This window comes from Apodemus sylvaticus, chromosome 5, assembly GCF_947179515.1.
Source record: "Apodemus sylvaticus chromosome 5, mApoSyl1.1, whole genome shotgun sequence".
In the NCBI taxonomy this organism is placed as follows: domain Eukaryota; kingdom Metazoa; phylum Chordata; class Mammalia; order Rodentia; family Muridae; genus Apodemus; species Apodemus sylvaticus.
The window spans coordinates 159,470,747-159,483,121 of record NC_067476.1 but is presented as its reverse complement, the minus strand read 5'-3'; the positions used below and the strand labels follow the sequence as shown (position 1 = coordinate 159,483,121).

General features: G+C 46.9%; 1 long non-coding RNA gene across 22 annotated transcripts in view; it reads left to right on the top strand.

Moving 5' to 3' along the window:
• The window catches only part of LOC127686332 (uncharacterized), an 80,335-nt gene that overhangs the window by 7,069 nt on the left and 60,891 nt on the right, over window positions 1–12,375 (top strand). For 20 of the 22 annotated variants that reach the window (XR_007978077.1, XR_007978084.1, XR_007978091.1 and 17 more), the window contains exon 2: window positions 7,978–8,148. The exons of 1 other annotated variant lie outside the window; for it this stretch is intronic. This is a non-coding gene — a long non-coding RNA (uncharacterized LOC127686332). Of the gene's footprint in view, window positions 1–6,521; window positions 6,771–7,977; window positions 8,149–12,375 lie in introns of those variants that run through there. One more of the 22 variants, XR_007978086.1, reaches the window with a different exon arrangement.

Below are 12,375 nucleotides of genomic sequence, written 5' to 3'. Positions count from 1 at the left end.
TGGGCGTGGGTGGAGAGTTGTGTCAAGTGGCCAGAGAAAACTTCTCAGGAGCTTTTTGAGGGTTGTTGAGTCAAGACTGTAGTGAAGGTGGAGATTTTCATGTGAAGAGCCCAAGAAATAACTCACACATGGCCCTTCAAAGCTAAAGTACAGCAGAATGTGTGTGTCTGGCACCCAGTGAGTGGTGACTGTAGTAGGTCAGGGGACCCTTTCCCCGGCCCTGCGAAGGGACGTGCTTGCTTTCTCCTTGGGAAGTGGCAGGGAGCCACTAGAGAGCTTGAACCAGGGTACTGACTAGAGCTGAGCTGTTCTGTCAGGAAAGGCGTGTGAGTAGACCTGCAAATCAGAGAAAAGGAAGGTTACCATGTAGTCTCAGGCTCCCTAGAAAGGACATGGGTGTGGCACGGGATGAGGCTCCTATGATTTCCAGTGGTCAGAGAAGAGTGACCCCAGATGTGGGTCTCCTGGGAAAGCCTGCTTGTTCTCTACCCAGATAGATGTAGATAGGGCCCATTCTCCTCCATCCCCAACCCTGTGCAGTATTTGAAATGCGCATGGCCAGGTGGCTCCTTTGCTTATCAGACCAAGTTGTGTTGGCCTTGGGCTGCCATGGCCAAGCACATCAGATGACACCGGCCAGCATTTAGAGAACTATGCCCTGGGCAGTGGGATAAATAAGTGGACACCACTTACTTCAGAGGGTTAGCTAAGACGGGAACTAGAAACAGGTTGGCAGTTAGTTGGGACACTTAGTGATTTCAGTGACTGAGGTCTTCACACAGCTCCCAAGGAAATGGGAGTGAGTTATGGAGTTGAGGCCCGCTGGTCAGTGGCCACCTGCTGAGTGCTTATCAGGCAGTAGCTGGGCATTGGGTATGTTGGGGACTGGTTACTGCTTTCAAGACTCATAGCCTAGTAGAAGAAAACACAACAATTCAAAGAGAAGATGAGTGAGAGGGCTTTCCTTTGTGAATAGAAAATTCCATCGGTACTCCTGGTATTTACTCTGAAAATTTCAAGACCATAAACAATGCTCCCTGCTCATCCACCAGAGGAAAGAGTGGATGTCTTCATCCCCAGCAGCCCCAGGAGACCAGATGCCAGGTGTGAGTCACTTGTCAAAGGTTGTTCAGCCAAGCAGTGGTCCTCAAACAATATTCTGCTCACTAAACCAAACAGGAGAGACACCCACCAGGTGGGCCCAACTTAGCCACAAGCCATGATTTCTCTAATCCAACACTGACAGTTCCCTTTCCTGGAGACATCAACAAAACACATGCCCTGAGCCAAGTTCAGTCATGTGTTGATGAAGCTTCACCAGCATAGATCCAGGCCCACGTAGATGTACATATGCACGCATGTAGTTTATGGTGTGTGTGTGCGGGGGTGTAGGTGTGGTTCATGGGTGTGTTTATATGAATTATGATGTGTATATGTGTACCTATATGGTATGTGAAGTTATAGGTGTGCTTTGTGTGGCTGGTGGATGAGTAGGGCAGTGAGTCTCAAAAAAACCAAACTGTCCAGGATGAAGAGATGTGCTTAAGTGTGGTCTGAGTGTCAGGAATTGGAAGGGGAAAGACAGAAAAGCAGGAGGAGCTAGGCTAGGATTGGGCTTGGTCTTTTTGTTTCTATTCTGTGAGAAGACATCATGACTAAGAGTAAACTTATAAAGATTTATTAAAGCTTACAGTTTCAGAGACTTAGAGTCCATGACCCTCATACAGGGAACGGGACTTCAGACACCTCAGCAATAGCCGAGAGCTCATATCTTGGACTTTCAGCTCAAGACAGAGCTAACTGGGCATGGCTTTGGCTTTTGAAACCTCTAAGCCCATCTCCAGTGACACACCTTCTTCAACAAGGCCATTTCTACCAACTGGGGAGCAAGCATTAAGATATATGAGCCTGTGGGGCCATCCTCATTCAATGCCCTCAGGCTTCTTGACCCCGAGGCTCCCGTCTGTCCGTACAAGAGTTAGTTCTTGTCTGGGAGAAATGCGACCCACTAGCAGATTGGCCAAGGAGAAGCAACTCTTGTTGGGTCAGAATGTCTTGGTACTTTGAAATAGTTTTAACAGAAAGAAGATAGAAACCTCCCCTCCCCAGAGGCTGGTGCCATCTTTTAGGTTCTTTCCATCTTTTTAAAGGTGTCTCAAGTCTGACTAGTGAATTCATTGCGTCTTTAAATAATTGTGCTCTATTCATCAGTATTGTGTCAATGATGAATTACCTTGTTCAGGTTTGCCCCTAGCCAGTGGGTCTTCAGACAAGCTGAGATGTGTCACACGCACCAAGGTGAGGCTCAGGAATTGCTTAGATGCAGCGATCTCACCAATCAGGTAACTTGAGTAAATGTTTTCCATTGACCATCAGTGTAAAAGTCACAGTCATAAATCACCAACAGGTTTTAGAAGCTGTGATTAAAGCCACAAATCACAGAAGAATCTCCATGTATGTATGGTGGAGAAACGATGGCTGCTCACAAGTCAAGTTGGGCTTTTGAGCCAGCCCTGTGCATGGTGCTAGGCACAACCATCGGTGGCCCTCAGAGATCTGCCATGCAGAGTGTTGTGTGTCCAATCCCTCTGCTCTCTGAGAGCTCATAAACCGGCCTGTGGGGTCCTGCTGGAGAGTGACGGTGACCCCGACAAGTTTTGTTCACACAACTGGCTTTTGACCTTGAGTTAAGTCAAGTGCCCAAACAAGCCAGTGACCCTAGTGAACCCCTCTCACGTGGAATGGTGGTTTCCCTAAGGTCCTCATTGTACCCTACTTTTTTTTTCCTTTTTTTTTTAAGTCCAAATTTTGTGACTAATGTTAGGAACCTTGGCCTTTGTCAACTAATTTTCTACTACTTTGAGAGGGACCTAGACATGGTGGACCACATCTGTCTGTCATGCTCTCCGTGCAGTGTCCCCTAGTGCAATGTCAGAGACAGGATATTGGATAGTGTGGATAATTGGTCAGGCCCAGGGTGTCATAGCTCACACAGAGTTATAGTGACAGGATGACATGTTGAATGGAGAGTCATAAATATCGGGACTGCCCCAGGAACGGATTCTTAATGAAAATGCTTGCTGGGATGAACGTGCTGGAACATTCTGCCTGCAGCCTCAGCCCTGCTCACGTCTGGACCAATAAAGGAACCTCATTGGCTATGTTTTATTGTGTTTATTTTTCCTCACCTTTCCACTTAAAACCAATTATACTGTGGCTACTCAGTCAGGGGCGGGTGGCTTCCTGCAAGAGCTCCTGCGCCCCTGGGCCAGGGAAGATGACTGTCCTGCCTCTGCTGTGCCCTTGCTGTATCTGCAGCATCCTTTTCTCCTCCTAGTGACAGAGCCTCACTCCACCTGGAGGGCCCAGTTGGGATCACTTAGTCCAGGGAAGCTGCCTCTGCTCCCCTCTCCTAGCGGGCGACCTACCTCCTGGTTGCCTGTGTCGTTTCCCTTGGCCCTTCCCCTACCAGACTGACGATTGGTCCCCAGGAGCCTTTGTACCTGGGGACTCCAGAGCTTCGCAAAGTCCTGGGTGACAGGATGGAGATGGCTTTCACAGTACACTTGTGTCTGCAGACCCGAGCTCATACTAATCCTTTCATTCTTCTCTTCTGTAAAATCATCTGATGAGTTTCTTTTCTTTTTCTTAGATTTGATCTGCTGTCCTTTCGCCCCATGGAGCACATTTCTCATTGTGCTGAGGCTTAGGCATCTGCTCCTGTGCAGCCTGCTATGAGATGTCTCCTGAGGGCACTGCCTTATGCACAGGCCCTAGCGCTAGATGCGTGGGCTCACTGGAGCCTCCTGCCCCATTTGTCCCACAGTTCACCTGCTGAGTGGTGAAGGTATTGACAATAGTTATTTGGTTTTCTTAAGACAAATGTTGGGCAACTAGTTTAGCATGTGAAGGACAGTTCCCTTTTTCTTAGTTATAGGTTCTTGGTGGGTTTTGTTTTTTAATTTAAATCATCAAATAGTTTTGCATTTTTTTTTGTTTTGTAATTGCCTGGTTTTATTTTATTTTATGCTCATTGGTATTTTGCCTGCATGTATGTCTGTATGAAGGTGTCATATCCCCTCTAATTGGATTGCAGACACTTGTGAGCTGCCCTGTGGGTGCTGGGAATTGAACCTGGGTCCTTTGAGAGAACAGCCACTGCTCCTAGCCACAGAGCTGTCTCTCCAGCACCCAATTGCCTGGTTTTGTGATCAGAGGAAAATAAATCTTGTTATTCTTTGCAAAATGGATACAACCTCACAGATAATACCTAGGTTTTGGTTGTGTGAGCTCAGAACTATGTTGGCATGGCTGGATGGTAGAAATGAGCTGTCTGTCTGAGCCACTGATGTGTAGGGCTGAGCTTGGAATTCTTTCCTGTAAGGCAAGTAACAGCCATAGCTGCTGACAGCAGGGACCTTGGGCACAGTCCAGTAGGTACAGGACATGTATGGATGTATGGATGTGTTTGTGTATGCATGTGTGTATATATGTGTGTATATCTATATGTATGTGTGAGTTTGTATATGTGTGTATATGTAAATGTGTGTGTGTTTATGTATGAGGGTGTGTATGTGTGAGTATGTATGTGTGTGTATGCATGTGTGAGTGTGTGTGTGTGTGTGTGTGTGTGTGTGTGTGTGTGTGGTGTACACATGTATCCAGTACCATGCAGTGGACAGACTGTGTACCAAGCACACGGGATTCTGGGAAGGAAGACCTTCTAGCAGACCATACTGGGCCAGCTGAGCTCTCACCAACCGCTCTGTCCTGTTCTGTGTATTCACCTTTTGTTGCAGAGCTGGTGCTGTTCTGCGTGAACCTGGCCTTGGCAGTCCGTTCTTGATGGCAAATGAACTACCACATGATCAGTATTGGTTTATTTTCTGTCTTAATTGGGCCAGTTGATGTGCAGTTACTGTTAGAAATGAGTGTCTCCAGGAAGGCTTGCTTCTCTGCCTTTTATTAAGCTTCATGAATGAAGCTGGTAACATTTATTCCCCAAATGCAAAACATGCAGTGAAAGCAATTGAACAAGGAATTATTCATATACTACCTCATATCTCATGCCTGACTTGAGTACTTAGGATTCTTGGTGTTTATGTTTATCCCGGGCTTGTTGGCTCCCCTAATAGTTGACCATCCCTGATACGGTCATGTAGACCTCACCCCTTGTTCCTGTCAACAGCTGCCAGACAGTGTGCCATCTTGGCAGTGGCCAGAAATGTAAATCCTAGAAAATCCTTTTAAGAGTCGACATCACTTCCCGTGCTGCCTCCATCGCCAGGGGACACAGGCAAGCAGCTCGGCAGGTCTTTACCATCCACTCGTTCGCTCTGCACCTTTTATTGAGTGTCTGTGTGTGCCAGGCACATCAATGAGCTCATCAAAGCCTCGTACTCTGGGGGTGAGAGGGAGGTGGAAGGGACACGGCTGACGGACAGCAAGCATGCATTTTCCCTCTGAAGGTGAGGAGTTTGCTGGAAAAATAGAAAAAGATGGGGCAGTGGAACGCAGACAGTTTGCTGTTGTTGTTTGTTGTAATAAGAAAGTTATCTGAGAGGACATCTAGGAAAGAGTGTTTGAGGCCAAGGAAACAGCCAGAGCCAAGCCACAGTGATGGGCACGTGCTTGGCTTAGGTGGTGACAGAAGGTAGAAGTGAGGACTTTCCCTCTGACCAGAAGCCTCCAGGTAGTCATGTTGAGAGCTCTAGCTGTTTGGGTGTGACTCAACCACAGGGGACTTTTGTCATGCTCTTCTCCACCCTAAAAGGGAAGGGATGCTCCTGGCGGGGTATGAAGCACAGGATGCTATTGATGCGGTAGGACCCACAGCAGAGAGCGAGCGGTCAGACCTCAGGAGTACTCATGTGGAGACAGCCTGCTCTGTTATTACGGGGCTCATCGGTTGTTGATTGATTTAGTTTGTCCTCAGAGACATAATGAACAGCAGCAGCAAAATGTCACGGGGAGGTGACTCACCTCAGCACCTGGCCAGCACACTGAAGCTGGTGCTGGCTTTCTCACCGTGAGAAAGGGCAGCCGCAATCTCATTTGCTTCCAATTAAAACAAGGCGCTGCACCATTGTCAAGGGATGGTGGGTTAGCTCAGCCCCAGGAGGGTCTTCTGAGCCTCAGAGGGCCCAGGAATTGACTGGTCTGCACAAGGCGAAATGCTTTAGAAAAGAAAATGAGGTTTTGGTACTTGAAATAAGAGGTGCAATTCTTTGGGGTATGAATGTGACATTATTAGTAAAATTATTTTCCTTGGATTTCATCAATTCAGAAATCAGTCACTATGTGCCATTTTGTTATTTTTACTTTATCAATGTATAATGTGTATTTTTCTTTATATCAAATACATTTGAAGCCATTTTGAAGCCATTTAAAAATATACAATATGAAGGAAATAAAATGACATCATTAAATCTTAGATAGACACTGCTGCCTGCAAGATTTTTTTCTTTTCTTTCTTTTTTTTTCTTTCTTTCTTTCTTTTTTTTTTCTTTGAGATGGAGTTTAGTCTGTAGCGCCCTGGCTGTCTTGGACACTGTGTAGAAGACCAGGTTGGCCTTGAACTCATAAGTGATCTGCTCAACTCTGCCCCCCAAGTCCTGGAATTAAAACCGGCACACCCATCTTGCCTGAAAGAAATTCTTCACAGAGACTTGCTTTGTATTAAAAGGAAGATCATCATTCCAGGAGTGGTGGCACTCACTCACCTGTAACTTAAGAACTCAGGAGGATCAGGAGTTCAAGGCCAGCCTCAGGTACATAAGGCCCTGTCTCAACAGAAAAGACAGATAAACTAGTCTCAGGGGAATGTTTGAGATGCATTATCACCAAAAGGGCACTTTCTCTTATTTCGTTAGGAAATTAAGATGGAAATAATGTTCCCTACGTGTGATTTAATAACATCAAAAGCGTTGTACACACGTGTGAGTGGGGAGGTGCTGTCCACACTGCGGTGCAAGTGCTGAGCTCACATGACGGGGGCGTGCCCCTGCTGCTTCTCTTTGCCTCCATTTGCCCATCAGCAGTGACCAGTGCAGAGATGCCCACTGGGATGTGGTTGTGAGCCTGGCTTTGCTGTGCATAAGGCTAAGGTTACAAATCCTGCTTGAAAAACTGATAAAACTCCCTATAATTCAGGGTTGCTACTGTTTTAGGTTCATTTCGTTAACTTTTAAAACTGGCTTCTGTCTTTCCCTTCTTTACATATCTAATATGAATTATCAAATTTCACTCTACTATGCCCATTGTCAGAGTGACTGACACTTGACAAGTTAATCCATATTGTATTGAATGTTAGCATTCATTCTACATAGCAGCTCTATGGTAGGTAGTTTTGACCTGTTTTCTGCCTGTTTGTCAAACAGAAGAGTGTTAATTAGAGTCCATGCTCCACACACACCCCCTTCCCAGCGAGCCCCGGGAGGTACGGGCTGCATGCCACACCTCACGTTGGTTTTCTGAAGGCGAGATTCTTGCCTGACTGAATACTGCCAATCAAAGCCTCTACAGAAATGAGTCGAAGTGTTCCAGGTACCATGATAGGTCGAGTGTCTAAAGGCCTCACTGTGGAGGTAGAATAGGCCTTGGCGGGGCTGCTGTTGTGTGTGGAGTGAGGTGCTAAGTCCACAGTGGAGAGAAACGCCCCTTAGAGCCTGTGTGTAGGGAGTGACCACTGCCCACACAGATGGGGGGCTCCTCTCCCTTCAGACCGGCATGTGCCCTCTCAGGTCATAATGAGAGCAGAGTGGCTGCCTCCCTCTGGAGCATGCGCTTGGAGAGTGGCTGCCTCTGAACATGCGCTTGGTTCCTTTGGAAGACAGGTTTCTAAGCAGGGGCACTCGGTGCAGCCTGCTCTTTCTTCCAGCATTTGTTGTCATCTCTGTGTTAAAAAGCACAGTGTCTCTGACTTTTTTTTTTTTTTTAGCCTGACAGTGTCTTCTTTATTTCATCTCATTCCTGAAGGCAGTACCACTGGCTGTCAAGCCCTGCACTGACAGACTTTCCTCTCAGGCCTCTGCTGCTGTAGCCTCAGCCTCACTGCCTTCGCATTGTGTGAGGGAAGGGCCATGATTGTCTTCGTTTTGGTGTCCAGTGGTGAGAAGCTCCTGGTTGCTCTCCCGGCGTTCACTTGAGGTAAGCCTAAGGTTTGTATGGCTCTAATGAGATTTGGAAACTTTTGGAATCTTCAGTGAATATTAGAATTTCAGATCTTATTTTCAATTCTAGAATTACTTTTTAGTGCCTTTTAAGTTGAAATAAGAAAATCTTGTGTATGTGTATGTGTGCTTGCACATGTGTTTGTGTGTGAGCATGCGTGAATACTGTGGCACATGTAGGGGTCAGAGGTGCCCTTCCGTGCCACTCTGTTTGAGGCAGAGTCTCTCTTGTTGTTTGAGGTTACACTGTGTGCTCCAGGCTAGCTGGCCTGCAGGCTTCTGGGGCAGGCTCCTGTCTTTGCTTCCCATCTTGTCACAGGAGTGAAGGGATTGCAGACAAGCCATCATGTCCAGCTACGTGACTTTGTGGTGACATGGGCCACCAGGCTTGAGGTGCTACATATCTTACCTGTGGAACCATTTTTTCCTTAGGAATATATTTTTGTTGAGATTCCGTTTCTTTTCACAAATTATTGCTACCTTTATGTTGTAAGTCTAAGAATTGCCTTAAAACTCTTTGTAATCCCAACTTGCAGGTCCTCTTAGTCTGCTTGGGAGTTTGCTCACGTTTTTACATTTTCTCCAGACATTTGAGGTGCTGTGTATCACAGAACTTGTAGACTCCAGAGTGGCTTCTGTTTGTCTGACTTAGCAGAAGCTTCAGTCAACTGGGCAGAGATATAAGACTGTCTTGCCTCTCTACATAGTTTTCAAGCCTTCCTATGCTGCTTGAGGTTTTCACACGGATTCATGACTCAGCCACCATGCCCAGGCATTGGGAGAACTTAATGCTATCTTCTCTCTGAATTTCTTGTGGAGATCCTCCCCAGCCCTTCCCCACACTTCTAATGCCGTGGTTAGCCTTGAACTCTGCTGGAGAAGCATGAACAGCGGGCAGCAGTATACTGTAGTTGATGATTTCATAATAATAACAACAGCTGATATTTTTCAAGGAAATTGTTGTGTCAGGAAGAACAAACCAAAGGCCCAGAAGGAACAATATTTACTGACCAGACAGAGAAAGGTTTAGTAAATAAAATAGCTACCACCTGTCCTTAATGGGCAGATTCTGGGAGAAAGAGACTCCTTGTGAGGGAAGGGGCTCTTTTCCTGCAGTCAAGGGAAGTTTTGTGGTTTTATCTGGATAGATCAGTGGTCTTTTCACAGCCTTGTTAAGTAATAAACTACCATTTGTCTTTCCGGAGATTGGCTGTTTGGGATGAGGGTCTTTAGTTCATCAAAAGCAAGGGCCAGAGAAGGGAGGGGGGAGCATCAGGAGACCTGTGTTCTGTGGCTGTGCAAAGCACATGCTGGGAACTCCACCCTGATAGAGCACCTAGCAAACCACTGACTTCTAGAGAGAGAGAGAGAGAGAGAGAGCGCACAAACCACACCACACAATTACTGTGGCACTCTGAAATGAGACGCCATCAGAACCCAGTGAATTTCTGTTTATAAACTCTCTTCCCCAGAGTCTGGCGGGAGAGGTTGCTCAGGACTTGGAACCAGACCCACACTTGCAAAGTACAGCTTCCATGCTCTGCAGAAAACAAATGGGGCAGATATGGTCGACCTTTCTGGAAATGCCAACCTGTGAAGCAGGAGTTTAAATCTCAGTGCTTCGACTTTGTAGCAATTCTAAATACACCCGTGCTGTGTCTGGATGCTGCCAGTGCTTTGGATGCTTTTAATAGAAGTAGGAATGTGAGGAGTGGGGTGCTGGGTCTGTCATGCAGAAAGTCCCAGCTAGCCGAACATGCCATGTGCAAGCATGTGTGTGTGTGTGTGTGTGTGTATGTACGTATGCAACATCCCTGTATACCAGTGACTGTCTTTGTCATGTAGTCCTCTCTCTGGTAGTCCCAGGAGTGGCAGTGCTCAGCCTGTTTCCTGCAGAGGAAAGGGCAGCTGGAAGCCAAGGTCACCCCTAATGAGGCTGTGAGAGTCCACGCCCTTCTTGTTGACTGGCTGTGATCCATCTTTGGGGGGGCGATCCTCGGCTGGACCTTCACTGCTCCTCCTCCTCTTTGCGCGTGGTGCTCCACGGTGCTGAATATGACTTCCTTATTAGTTATTCAGTTGTGTTTCCTCAGGTTGACTGTCCATCTTTTCTCCAACCGCTATCTCTTCCTTCCCTGCAATCTCCTTTAGGATTCTATTGGACTTATCCTCAAGGCCTCAGCTCCCCATCTTCAGTGTCTTAATTGTCCTCTGCTGCTGCCTTCATCCCTCCGTGGAGTGTTGTGGGTAATTTGTCAGATCAATCTTCCAGCTCACTAACTCTCTCTCGAGCTGTGTCTAAACTGCTACTTAAGCCGCTTACTGAAGTTTTAATTACAGTCCCCATTTTTCACACCTAAGGTTTTTTCCCTGCCCACCCTGCCTGCTCGCCGCACTTCTTCGCTGTACAGCAGATCCCTTTGAAGATGCTGCCCATCTTTGAAGATGCTACTGAGCTGAGGACACTCATTCATCTTCCGTACCAGCTCTTCCTGGCAGCGGCCTGTAGCTGTGTGTCCCCCGAGAGCTGACTCCTCTTCCTGGCCCCCAGGTTGACTGCTTCTTGCCCTACAGCTGTTTTCTGTTGCTGTCTTGATATCCTAGCTCCTGACCATGGACTTCATCTCTATGCTGTCTGGGTGTTTCTCTCTGTGTGTCTATCCTGCTCTCTAACAAAGTCTCACTCTGTAACTGACCTGGAACTCACTATGTAGCCCAGGTTGGCAATCCTCCTGTCTCAGCCTCTCAGTGGTTGGGATTACAGGTGTGAGCCGCCCTATCTCTGGGCGTCCAGATCTTCAATGCTGGTTTGGGCGTCAGTTTTGCTGGATGTGCTTTCTTCGATTTCTAGCTTCGTTCCTGGTCTTGGAGAGTTTTCTCCCTCCTGTCTTCCTGCTCCTGTGCCTTAGAGTATGAAATTGCTCCGGTGTGGGTGGGAAGGGAGGGGACTCCGTTCTCTTTAGCTCTGTTGTTATGTTGCTGGAGATCTTAGTAACTGGTTGAACTTTGTGCTCTAAAGCCGTGGGGGATGAATAAACATGACTGATGTAGACTAGAGATCAGAATGTCTGTTTATTTTGTCCCTGGGATGTTCAGTCTGGTGGCTTGGTAGCTTCCCCCTGGACAGAATGTGTGGACTACGCAGTGGTCTTTCCAGTACCACTGGGGCAGATAGGACTTTCTGACCTGCAACATAGTGGCTCAGCTTCCCCCATCTGCCTTCTTCCACATCTTCACAGTGGAATGAAGGGCTCTGGACGGTTGGCCGTCCATACCTGTGCTTTCCTTTCCCTGATTCCTCTGGGTCCCAGCTGGGTTTCGAAGGATGCTCGGGGTCCCAAAGTCACGTCATAAACACAGACTAGAGCACAGGGAATCTCATGTGCTGAGCTGAGTTGTTTTAGCTGGGCAGAGTGTCAAACATCTTGCCAATGTTATCACATGAGGGGAGGCAGGGCAGTCTCAAGTTCAAGTACAGCCTACATACCATACCATACCAAACATACCATACCATACCATACCATACCAAACATACCATACCAAACATACCATACCAACCATACCATACCAAACATACCATACCATACCATCCATACCAAACATACCATACCATACCAAACATACCATTCCATACCATACCATACCAAACATACCATTCCATACCATACCATACCAAACATACCATACCATACCAAACATACCATACCATACCATACCAAACATACCATACCATACCAAACATACCATACCATACCATCCATACCAAACATACCATACCATACCATACCAAACATACCATACCATTCCAAACATACCATACTATACCAAACATACCATACCAAGCATACCATACCAAGCATACCATACCAAGCATACCATACCAAGCATACCATACGAAACATACCATACCAAACATACCATACCAAGCATACCATACCAAACATACCATACCATACCAAATATACCATACCATATATACCATACCACACCATACCATACATACCATACCATACCAAACATACCATACCATACCCAGTTCAGGTATTATATAGCAATATCCGTCTCATAAGCAAGTTGTTTCCTACATGGCAGCTGGGCAGCACAGCCCAGGCAGAGCTTGGAGCCTCTAGGGCTTAGCCTGGAGGCAGCTGCAGATCAGGGCTGAGGTCTTCCCTGTAGTGCTTGCTCGTTGGTTGATCCTTCC